This window comes from Mauremys reevesii, unplaced genomic scaffold, assembly GCF_016161935.1.
Source record: "Mauremys reevesii isolate NIE-2019 unplaced genomic scaffold, ASM1616193v1 Contig108, whole genome shotgun sequence".
Classification (NCBI taxonomy): domain Eukaryota; kingdom Metazoa; phylum Chordata; order Testudines; family Geoemydidae; genus Mauremys; species Mauremys reevesii.
The window spans coordinates 219209-232095 of record NW_024100725.1 but is presented as its reverse complement, the minus strand read 5'-3'; the positions used below and the strand labels follow the sequence as shown (position 1 = coordinate 232095).

Below are 12887 nucleotides of genomic sequence, written 5' to 3'. Positions count from 1 at the left end.
ATACATCCCAGAATAATGTTTGCTTTTTTCCAACAGCGTTACACTTTTGACTCATATTTAGCTTGTGGTCCACTATGATCCCCAGATCGCTTTCCGCAGTTCTCCTTCCTAGGCAGTCATTTCCCATTTTGTATGTGTGCAACTGATTGTCCCTTCCTAAGTGGAGCACTTTGCATTTATCCTTATTGAATTTCATCCTATTTCCTTCAGATCATTTCTCCACTTGTCCAGAATCTTTTGAATTTTAATCCTATCCTCCAAAGCTCTTTACCTCTCCCAGCTTGGTATTGCAAACTTTATAAGTGTCCTGTCTATGCCATTATCTAAATCATTGATGAAGCTACTGAACAGAACCGGATGCAGAACCAATCCCTGTGGGACCCCACCCGTTATGCCCTTCCGGCATGACTGTGAACCACTGATAACTACTCTCTGGGAATGGTTTTCCACCCAGTTTTTTACCCACATTATGGTAGTTCCATCTAGTTGTACTTCCCTTGTTTGTTTATGAGAAGGTCGTGCGAGACAGTATAAAAAACCTTACTAAAGTCAAGATATACCACATCTACTGCTTCCCCCCTATCCACGAGGCTTGTTACCCTGTCAAAGAAAGCTATCAGGTTGGTTTGACATGATTTGTTCTTGACAAATTAATGCTGTGTGTTACAAATCATCTTATCTTCTAGATGTTTGCAAATTGCTTAATTATTTGCTCCCTTATCTTTCTGGGTACAGAAGTTAAGCTGACTGTTCTGTAATTCCCCAGGTTGTCCTTATTTCCCTTTTTATAGCTGGGCACTAGATTTGCCCTTTTTCAGTCTCTGGAATCTCTCCTGTCTTCCATGACTTTTCAAAGATAATTGCTAATGGCTCAGATATCTCCTCAGTCAGCTCCTTGAGTATTCTAGGATGCATTTCATCAGACCCTGGTGATTTGAAGACATCTAACTTGTCTAAGTACTTGTTCTTTCCCTATTTTAGACTCTGATCCTATTTGATTTTCACTGGCATTCACTATGTTAGATGTTCACTCGCCACCAACCTTCCTGTTGAAAACCGAAACAAAGTCATCATTAAGCACCTCTGCCATTTCCACATTTTCCGTTATTGTCTTTCCCCCCTCATTGAGTAACGGGTCTACTCTGTCCTTGGTCTTCCTCTTGCTTCTAATGGATTTGTAGAATGTTTTCTTGTTTCCTTTTATGTCCCTAGCTAGTTTAATCTCATTTAGAGCCTTGGCTTTTTTAAATTTTGTCCCTACAAACTTGGGATATTTGTTTATATTCATCCTTTGTAATTTGATTGAGTTTCTACTTTCTGTAGGACCCTTTTTTTTTTTTTTGAGTTTTAGATCATAGAAGGTCTCCTGGTTAAGCGAGGGTGATCTCTTGCCAGACTTCCTATCTTTCCTACGCAGTGGGATAGTGTTGCCTCCTGCTGCCTTGCTAAAGAAACCCACATCCATCTCCTCAGTGGTTTCTATGAGTGGGATCTATCCCCTATTCATCTGTGAAGTGCTCACAGCTAACAGCCTGGACCATTGTCTCAGTGGCAGGCTCTGGGCTCCCGTCTTTGGGCTCCCCTCTGGAACACATCTCCCTTTGCTCCCTAGCATTGGGTTTGTCCCTTGTTTGGCAGCAACATGGACATTTTTCTTCCTGAGGCAGCGCTGCCTTCAGCTGCAGGGCAGGAGCTGGTCTCAGCCACCCCCACCCCTGGAAGCATGCAGCTTCCCCCTCCTGCAGGGGAATCAAGGAGACTCTCTCATTCCTTCAGCAGTTCCTGGGACTTTCCCCTTTCCCTCTGAGGTCCCAGCAGAACGCTCCTTCTTGCTGCAGGCTTACTCTCACCTCTGCTGATATTGGACATTGGACTGCAACAGAAGGATTAATTCTGAAAGAACTCTTTGCAGCTCTAAAGCTCACTGTCTCTACCATGGAATTGACTTAAGAATTCTATTAATGTATCTATGTATAATGATGTCTGGTAACTGCAGTGCGGAAGGAGGTGTTGGATCGTTAATCGGGGCCGCCTCCTACCCTCAGGCAGGTTCCTTGTCAGGCTGCAGCAGCTCCCATCCCAGTTTCGTCATAGAGGGAGCCCAGCTACAAGGGTTAGGTGAGGGGTGGAGATTGTGATGGGATGTACCCCTGAGGTGAAGCCTGGAAGCTGTTGGAACCGCTGTGTCGCCTAACTATTCAGCTGGGTTGGAATCTCCCCCTGCTCTCCTGGTGACACACAGCCAGCCCCTTCAGGCCCTGTTATCATCCAACATGACAGCAGGTGGTGCCACCCACCCAACTGAGTCACCTGAGTGTTTTACCGAAGTCATTCATGGACCATCATTGTAGGCACCAGCCAACTTCCCAAATTCCCAGCCTTGCACCCCTACTGGAGTATAAACCCAGAAGTAGACTGTCTTGCACTGCAGCGATCTGTACAGCATAAACTCATTAAATAGTCCGCTCCCACCTCGATGGAGGGAAGATATTCACCACTCTTTGTTAACGGAGCTAAGATTCCCAAACACTTCACTCAAAAACACACGGATTAAGATAAAACATAAATCAGGTTTATTAACTACGGAACGACAGATGTTACGTGATTGTAAGTGATAACAAACAGATCAAAGCAGGTTACCTAGGAAATCAAACAAACTTTCAATTTAAGATTTATACACACTAAATAGGATTTGAATCAACAATATCTTACCCTGACTGATGATACAAGGAGGCTTACAGATTCTTGAGGCACAGGCTGCATCTGTTTTGCAGTTTGGGTTCCTCCCCCATTGAAAGTCCTTTGTCTTCCAGAGCTTCCTGTAGGTGTTCAGTTGTGGTGGAGTGAAGACAAGAGATGACGCTACTCCCCATTTTTTATAGTTTCTTCTACCTAGCTGGAAAGTCTGTGCATGTAACGTGTGTAGGGGGTGCCCTCATTGGCCAAACATTCTCCATTGTCTCCATGCTCCCTCCAAGGAGGCTTCCTTATGCAGAGTTCCTGTGCTAATGGATTCATCCCTGGATGAGTGTTGATGACAGCAATTAACAGTGTCTGGCTACTCCTCTGACATACCTGAAAGGCTGGTTTTAGGTGTTTCCAGCCTCACATCACACTTTAGTAACTCAGACATAGGATTTCATAGCTGCACGTACAATGACAGCGCATACAACCCAAGGGAATATCAATGTTTTGCAGATTAAGACTTTTAGAATGATACCTCACAGGGCATACTTTGTACAAAACATACCATAATTACATCACCATGGTAAATAGGAGGTGCTTTGGGGTCCAGAGTGTCACAGGGATGATCCAGAGAGTGATGGGGGTGGGTTGGAGAGGAGTGAGTGAGGGGTGGAACCTGGGGGAAGAGGCAGGGCAGAGGGGTGGGGCCTCAGGTTTCCAGTTACCAGCAATTAAAAAGGTGGCAACCCTGTCAGTTGTACATAGGCAGATTCCCCAGTTTGTCCCACTGACACAGCACAGTAAGGTCAGGCAAGGATTTAATGTCTCTTTGACTGGCTAGTCAGTGATTCAGGGAAGACGGCCCAGCACCATGTCACCAGCCAGCTCTGCATGGAGCTCAGTCTGAGAGCCAGAGCATCAGGAGAAAACTTTAGGTTCTTTGATGAGTAAAGGGCTGGAGCAGCCTTACACGGATCTGTTGGGTCCTCACCCCATACATGATGGGGTTTAGCATGGGGGGCACCAGGAGGTACATGTTGGCCATGAGAACGTGGAAATGCAGGGCCACATTGTGCCCAAACCGCTGTGCAAGGGCGGAGAAGAGATGTGGGATGTAAAAGGCTAAGATGACACAGAGGTGGGAGCCGCAGGTCCCAAAAGTCTTGAGCCGGGCCCTTTGTTGGGAGTCTGAAGATTGACATGAGGATCTGGGTATAGGATACAGCGATAAAAGACACATCCATACCGATAAACAAGAATGCCATAGAGAGGCTGTAGTAACTACTGATGCGGATGTCAGCGCAGGCCAGCTTCACCACAGCTATGTGCTCACAGTACGTGTGGGGAATGATGTTGGTTCTGCAATATGGCAACCTCCTTGCCAGGAAGGGATAGGGCAGTATGAGTATGATGCCGCAGCACCACGGCCAGGCCAATATTGGCCACCATGGGGTTTGTCAGGATGGTGGAGTGTCTCAGGGGATCGCAGATGGCCACGTAGCGATCAAAAGCCATGGCCACAAGGATCCCAGACTGCATTGCAGAGAAGCTGAGAATGAAGTACATCTGGGTGAGGCAGGCAGTGAAATTGATCTCCCTGGAATAGAACCAGAAGATGCTCAGCATTTTGGGTAGGATGGATGTAGACAGGACCAGGTCGGTGATGGCCAGCATGCAGAGGAAATAGTACATGGGCACATGGAGGCTCGGCTCTGTCTTTACAATGAACAGGATGGTGAAGTTCCCCAAGAGGGCTATGGCATACATGGTGCAGAAGGGGATGGAGATCCAGACATGGGCTGCCTCCAGGCCAGGAATGCCCAGCAGGATGAAGGTGGAGGGGTTGATGAAGTCAGTTGAGTTGGAGTCTGACATGGAGTAGGAGAGAAGGTGTCCAGTCCTGATGAACAACAGTGTCTCCTGTATGTACCGTATGTTCCCCTGACTTCCTGTATGTGCCCAGGATCTAGGGTGATGGTCGCAGGACAAACACCTGGATGGAGAGACAATGTTAATATGAGACACTACATGCACAAGTGGAGGCTGTTCTAATGGATTAAGCTGATTGGTCGCTCTTCACTCACTGAATAATGACATTTTCATTATTCAGATAAATGAATTATGAACAACTGACCCTCCTAATGTAATTTCATATTTTATGGTGCTTCCTTCATCAATAATTCCTACACATCAGAGTGTGGGAATCCTTAATAGGAGCCAGCAGGAAACATGAGAGAATATTGGTTATCCCTCTTTGTTCCTTATGTCTTGTCTACAGTACCACAGCATTTGGTGAAGAAATAGTGGAGGTGTAAACACTACAAAGCCACTTTTGACGACAGAACTCTTCGGGTTCAGTGACGTAATAAAGGCACCTTGACGAGACTTGTAAGGCTTTTTACACAAAAGTTTTGTCACCAAAGTGCCAGTGTAGACACCATGCTTGATTTCATCACTGTGATTGATTTCATCAGTGTAATTGACCTCTGGAAGGCATCCCACAATGCCCATCCTAACCACTCTGGTCAGAAGTTTCATCTCTGCTGCCCTGCATCCAGGTAAATACTTTCTGCTCCTCCCTGTTTAAAGGCCCAGGAATTTTGAAATTCTCCTTCCTGTTTGCTCGGCGTGGAGTGTTCACATCACATCTTCCCCTGTGGCCATGGCAGCTCCATGCAGCAAATGGTCTCCTGCTTGGACCACTGTGGAACTGCTCAGTATTTGGGGAGAGGAGGCTGAGGAGTCCCAGCTGTGCTCCAGCTGTAGGAATTTCAATACCTATGGGCAGATTTTTTGCAGCTTGCGGGAAAAGGGCTATGATTGGGACATGCTGCAGTGCAGAGGAAAATGAAGGAGCTGAGGCATGTGTACCAGAAGGCAAGGGAGGCAAAGAGTCGCTCCGGTGCTGCGCCCTAGACCTGCAATTTTTATAAGGCGTTGGACGTGGCTACTTTGGTGGGGCTGGAGCCAACGGAAACTGGACCTAACCCAGAGGAGGAAGTCATGATGAAGAGGTGGAGACATTAGAAGATGTGGTGCCCATGCCGGGGTTGCCCAGTGCTGCATCCAGTCAGGAGCTGTTCTCCACTCTGGAGGTAGCCAGCCAGTCTCGGCAGTCACAATCAGGTGAGCCACAAGCAAGAGATAAGGCCCCTGGTAAGTGGTTTTGCTCTGTGAAGTGCAGAGGTGGGTTGAGGGAAGAGAAATGTACAAGGTTGGCTGTGTTTGTGTGTGCTGGGCATTTCCCTGTGCAACTAGGCAGTATGGCAGAACGGGGTGTTGATGCACACCGAGATTTCACTGGAATCCTCCAGAGAAACCTCTAGGAAATTTTCCTGCAGGTTCTCTGCAATCCTCTGTTGGAGGTTCCTTGGCAGAGCTTCTTTGTTCCTTCCCGTATTGAAAGAAACTTTCTCCCGCCATTCTGCAATTACTTGGGCAAAGACCAAAGCAGAATACAGGCGAGCAGCATAGGGACCGGGGCGGAAACTGCAAGCATTTAGTAGATGCACCCTTGCTTTCTTGCTAGCCCTCAGGAGAGAGATATCTGCCACAATGTCCCCGCCTGTGGAAAATGGTGGGAAACTTTAGAGTGCTGTCCCCCGAGAAGTGCCCACGATGCCTTTCATGTTGCTTTTCTCCCACGCACAATGTCCCCTGCCCCAGGAACACTCACCATTCTTGCAGTATTCACCGGCATGTGTGCTTGTCAAAGGTCAGTGGGAAAGTGATTGGTGTGTTACTAGCAGTGTATTTTAATGTAGCGTTTCAATGCTGTACGTGTACTTACCAATAAGGCTTCTGTTTATTGTTACTTGTGTTTCACTAGATATGTCCTTGAAAGGAGGCACCCCCTCCACTCCAGCCAAGTGTCTCCACCGGATTAGAAAATGCCCAAGATGGAGCAAAGAAGATATGTTCTGGGAGGTGCTGCAGTACTCTGCTGCAGACAAGAAAGAATGCAGGCAGTGGAGAGAAAGTGACAATTAGGAAAGAAAAGAAAATGAGGCATACAGTAGAGATGCAGTGGAGATGCTGATGCTGCAGTCCCTCCTGATGCTCCAGACTGAGCAGATGGGTGCCCGTCCTCCCCTTCAGCACATTCACAACTCTTTCCCATTTCTTTCCCAAACTCCACCCTCACATTCCTTTCCAATTTCTGGGACGTCTCACTTCACCATTCATTCTTCCTCTGCTGACAACTTTTCAAATGAAAGCTGGACTTATGCTCAGCGGTTTTTGTGTGCATGGTGTTGTGGGTTTTTGGCAATAAAAGCAAAGTTATTTGAATAACCAGCACTCTTGATTTGTTTCCGTGGAAGTTATGATAGCAGATGGCAGCAGCAAACCAGCAGGCAGTTTTATAATTTCCTTACATTGAACCCTAGGCCTGAACAATCACAACTGCTTTCTACTCTACCAAAACTGGACTTCATTATGCAATACAATCCCAAGCATAGCAACAAACATTACTCGCTCTCATTTTTAAAGTGCTGCTGCAAAGTCTCCCTGATTTGAATTGCCTCCCATTGTGCCCCTTTAATAGCCTTGGTATCTCGCTGTTCAAAATCAGCAGCCAAGTGTTCTGTCTCAGCAGTGCACCCTGAGCAAACTTTTTCACCCTTAACTTCACAAATATTATACAACGTGCAACACATGGCTATGACCAGGGGAATATTTTCCGCATTGAGGTCTAACCTGTCATAAGGCATCGCCAGCGCGCTTTTAATCTGCTAAATGCATATTACACAGTCATTCCGCTCCTACTCAGTCTATTGTTGAAATGCTCCTTACTGTTATCCAGGTTTCCCATGTACGGCTTCATAAGCTCTGGCATTGAGGGGTATACCAGGTCTCCCAGGATCACTATAGGCATTTCAACATCCCCTATGGGGATCTTCTGGTCTGGAAACAAAGTCCCTGCTTTCAGCTTTTTGAAAAGGCCGGTGTTCCTAAAGATTCATGAGTTATGCACTTTTCCGGACCAGCCTGCATTGATGTCAATGAAACACCCATGGTGATCCACAAGTGCCTGCAACACTGTGGAAAAGTGCTCTTCTGACTGATATATTCCATCATAAGGTGTCTGGTGCCAGAATTGGAATATGCATGCCATCTGTCACCCCTCTGCAGTTGGGGAAACCCATTTCTGCAAAGCCATCCACAATGTCATGCATGTTGCCAAGAGTCACGGTCTTGCGCAGCAGGATGTGATTAATGGCCCTGCACACTTGCATTAACGCAGCCCCAATGGCTGACTTCCCAACTCCAAACTGATTTGTGACTGACAGGAGCAGCCTGGAGTCGCCATCTTCCACAGTGCAGTCGCCATCTTCCACAGTGCATTCGCCATGCAATTCTCCACTGAGAGCGAAGCTCTCATTTGGGTGTCCTTATGATGTATGGCTGGGGTGAGCTCAGTACACACTTCCAGGAAGGTGGCTTTCCACATCCAAAAGTTCTGCAGCTACTGCTCGTCATCCCGGACCTGCATAACTATGTGATTCCATCACTCTGTGCTAGTTTCCCAAGCCCAAAAGCAATGTTTCACCATGCTCAGCTGTTCTGTGAATGCCAAAATCAATCTACCGCTGCTGCTATTCACATCAGACACCACATCAGGCAACTGTGACTCCTGTTGCCTTTGCAACTTCAAGACTGATTCCACTGCCATCCGCGATGTTCTACTGACAGCTAGCAGAGCAGTGCAGGATCCATTCCAGCAGATAGAGGTGGCGGGCTGAACAGAAAACAAGGGACATTGACAAATGTCATGAACTGGAGACCGAAGCACATGGAATGCTGGGACAGACAGCAATGCATCATGGGACATTGAGCCCAGATCCATGATCTGAGGCATCAATTATGATCTGTGGCTTCAGTGTGGAATCAATTCTGAAGCACTTAGAGGAGAGGAAAGTGATCAGGAATAGTTAGCATGGGTTCACCAAGGGTAAGTCATGCCTGACTAACCTAATTGCCTGCTATGATGAGATAACTGGCTCTGTGGATGAGGGGAAAGCAGTGGACATGTTATTCCTTGACTTTAGCAAAGCTTTTGATACGGTCTCCCACAGTATTATTGCTGGCAAGTTAAAGAATTATGGGCTGGATGAATAGACTACAAGGTGGATAGAAATCTGGCTAGATTGTTGCGCTCAATGGGTAGTGATCAATGGCTCCATGTCTAGTTTGCAGCCGGTATCAAGCTGAGTGCCCCAAGGGTCAGTCCTGGGGCCGGTTTTGTTCAATATCTTCATTAATGATCTGGAGGATGGCGTGGAGTGTACCCTCAGCAAGTTTGCAGATGACACAAAACTGGGAGGAGTGGTAGATACGCTGGAAGGTAGGGATAGGCTACAGAGGGACCTAGACAAATTTGAGGATTGGGCCAAAAGAAATCTCCTGAGGTTCAACTAGGACAAGTGCAGAGTCTTGCACTTCGGATGGAAGAATCCCATGCACTACTGCAGACTAGGGACCAAATGGCTAGGCAACAGTTCTGCAGAAAAAGACCTGGGGTTACAGTGGACGAGAAGCTGGATATGAGTCAACAGTGTGCCCTTGTTGCCAAGAAGGCTAACGGCATTTTGGGCTGTATAAGTAGGGGCATTGCCAGCAGATCGAGGGACGTGATCATTCCCCTCTATTCAACATTGGTGAGGCCTCATCTGTAGTACTGTGTCCAGTTTTGGGCCCCACACTACACGAAGGATGTGGAAAAATTGGAAAGAGTCCAGTGGAGGGCAACAAAAATGCTTAGAGGGCTGGAGCACATGACTTATGAGGAGAGGCTGAGGGAACTGAGATCTAGTCTGCAGAAGAGAAGAATGAGGGGGGATTTGATAGCTGCTTTCAACTACCTGAAAGGGGGTTCCAGAGAGGATGGATCTAGACTGTTCTCAGTGGTGGAAGATGACAGAAGGAGTAATTATCTGAAGTTGCAGTGGGAGAGGTTTACATTGGATATTAGGAAAAACATTTTCACTAGGAGGATGGTGAAGCCCTGGAATGGATTATTTAGGGAGGTGGTGGAATCTCCTTCCTTAGAGGTTTTTAAGGCCCAGCTTGACAGTGCCCTGGCTGGGGTGATTTAATTGGGGATTGGTCCTGCTTTGAGCAGGGAGTTGGACTAGATACCTCCTTAGGTCCTTTCCAACCCTGAGATTCTATGGATGTGTTGACCAAACTTTCAGAGAAAAAAATCTGCCAATGTACACCTAACCTTAGTGCAATGAAACCCAGGCTAGAGATCCATGCTGTAGGGAGTTTCACATTCACCTAGTTAGTAAAAATCTGACAGCGGGGGAAAAAAAACCCCCTTTGCCAAGACATGTGCCGGGGGGGAACATCCCAATTAGAACACACCTCAGGGAAAAGACTTGGGCATCATTGAAAGCAGTTCCATAGAAACACCTGCTCATTTGCAGTAGTGGCCACAACAGACAATGTTCTAGTGCCTAACGAATGGGATGGAGAATAACCTGCTCTGGAGATGTGCTCAGTTTTGGTCAGCCAGTCTCTATAAAGCAAGGGTCCCCAACCCCCGGGCCGGGGACCGGTACCGGTCCCTGGCCTGTTAGGAACCGGGCCGCGAACCGAGCACACATGGAGCTCTTGCGGGCAGCCCAGAGCCCTTTGAATCCCTGCGGCGGCCAGGAAGCAAAGAGCTCTGGGCTGCCTGCAGCCGCGGGGAGCCCTTTGAATCTCAGCTGGGGCCGGGAGTCAGAGGGCTCTGGGTTGCCCGCAGCGGCGGGGAGCCCAGAGCCCTTTAAATCCCAGCCGCGGCCAGGATTCAATGGGCTCTGGGCTGCCCGCAGCGGCGGGGAGCCCAGAGCCCTTTAAATCCCAGCTGCGGCCGGGAATCAAAAGGCTCTGGGTTGCCCGCAGCGGCGGGGAGCCCATAGCCCTTTAAATCTCAGCTGCAGCCGGGAGTCAGAGGGCTCTGGGTTGCCCGCAGAGATTCCCAGCCGCGGCTGGGATTTAAAGGGCTCAGAGCTCCCCACGGCTGCGGTTAGCCCAGAGCCGTTTGCATCCCGGCCCGCGACCGCTGTTTGCCCCCTCCCCAGACCTCTGCCCCAACTGACCCCCACCCCCTATCTAACACCGCTGGTCCTTGTCTCGTGATACCCCTCTCCTGGGACTCCTGCCCCTAACTGGCCCCCAGGATCCCACCCCCTATCTAAATGCCGCTGCTCTTTGTCCCCCAATTGCTCCGTCCCAAGACCCCTGCTCCAACTGCCCCTTGGGACCCCAGCCCCTATCTAAGCCTCCCTTCTCCTTATCCTCAACTGCCCCCTCCTGAGACCCGCCCAGCTTTCCCCCAGGACCCCACCCCCTACCTGTCCCCTGATAAACATTTTCAACATCCTATCTTTGTGAAGCAGGGTTTTCTGCAGTGACAGCAACCAAAACGAGATTACGGAGTAGACTGGACATAAGCAACACACTTCGGGTGTCACTGTCTCCCATCACCCCCAGATGGGACCATCTAGTTGCAGGAAAACAAGCTCAGGGCTCCCACTAATTCTGCATTATGGTCAGTTGTATAATTATTTCATTATATATTACAATAATAATAGAAATAAAAGTACAAAAATAAATGTAATGCGCTTGAATCGTCCCAAAACCATCCCACAGGTCCGTGGAAATTTTTTTTTCTACGAAACCGGTCCCTGGTGCCAAAAAGGTTGGGGACCACTGCTTTAGAGGATAAAGCAGATAGAAGGGAATCTCTGCGACAAGCTATGAGACTGAGAAGTCTGGAACTGTTTAGTTTAGAGAAGAGACAAATAAGGTGACATAGGATAGAGGAGAACAGAATAAAAGAAAGGAACCGATTACATTGAAATGGACAAACAGAGAACAATTCCCAACCAGTAGTAGCAATCTACAGCTACCCTTCCAAAGGGCTAATTCCCCAAAGCTGAGACAAATTTTAGAAAAATTTAGACAAAAAAATGGGAATTAAACTCGAGAGTTCTTTAAGAAGAATTTATGAGAGACCTAAAAAGCCACGATTCTACAATCAAGAAAGTGGAGAACTTTGGTTAAAAACCTAGTTCAGTAGCAAAGTGAAGGCAGGAATTAAGGGGGAAAAGCAACATATAACAAATGGGAAAAAGGGAAAATAGGTAGCAAGCAATACTAACTGGAAGTTATGAAAATTGATACAGGACGTTAAAGATATAGGGGAAATCTATGCTTTGAGGGGCTAAGGAGAACAAAAAGGAGGTTATTAAGTATATTAAGAACAAAAGAAATCCTAGAAAAGGTAAAGGCCAATCCCTAGAGGGAGAAAGGAAAGTTGCTAATGTTGCGGAAAAGGTAGATGTGTTCAAGAACTATTTTTGTTCTGCATTTGGAAAGAAGCAGTATGAGGAGTGCTGTGTGCAATTCTGGTCACCGCTTTCTAGAGAAACGGAAAAGGATCGAAAGGTGAGCGACAAAGATGATCCAAGGGATGAAATGCAAACCATAGAGCAAAGGCTGAAGGAAATGGGTATGTTTAGTTTGGAAAAGAAGAGATTAAGGAGGGACATGATATTGGTCTCCAGACACTTGAAAGGTTGCCATAAAAAAATGGAGAAAAGTTGTTCTCTCTTGCCACAAAGGTCAGGACAAATGGCAATGGGATCAAACTGCAGCAGAGCAGGTTTCAATGAAATCTCAGGAAAAACTTCCTAACTGTAGGAACAGGAGGACAATGCAACAGTCACCTAGGCAAGTCATGGAAGGTCCTTCACTGGAGGTTTTCCAAAGAAGGCTGTAGCCATCTGTCCTGGATGGTTTAGACACAACAAACCCTGCATCTCAGCAGGGGGTTAGACTAGCTGACCCTTGCAGGTCCCTTCTCACGCTGTGGCTGTATGATTCTACAATGTAAAATCCTAGTGTAGACCAGGTCTTATTAAAACACAAGTTATGGAGCTCCATACAGGGGTAACTGGGTTAAAAGTAATGGCTTGTGTTATACAGGAAGTCAGACAGAATGATCTAATTGTGCCTTCTGATCTTAAACCCTATGAATCTATTGATAAAGAAAGTAGATGAGGGATTTATATTTACTCTGCCTCATAACACTTGAACAGGGGAACATTCAATTTGATTGAAAGTCTGAACATATAACATTGAGAAAAGAAAATTGTTTACATAATCCATATTTGGCCCATGGAACTCCTCGCCACAGACTTTACTGGAGC

General features: G+C 47.2%; 1 pseudogene; it reads right to left on the bottom strand.

Annotated features, from left to right (window-relative positions):
* Window positions 1-3616: 3616 nt before the first annotated feature.
* On the bottom strand, window positions 3617-4560 carry LOC120392650 (annotated as a pseudogene).
* Between the last annotated feature and the right edge of the window lie 8327 nt (window positions 4561-12887).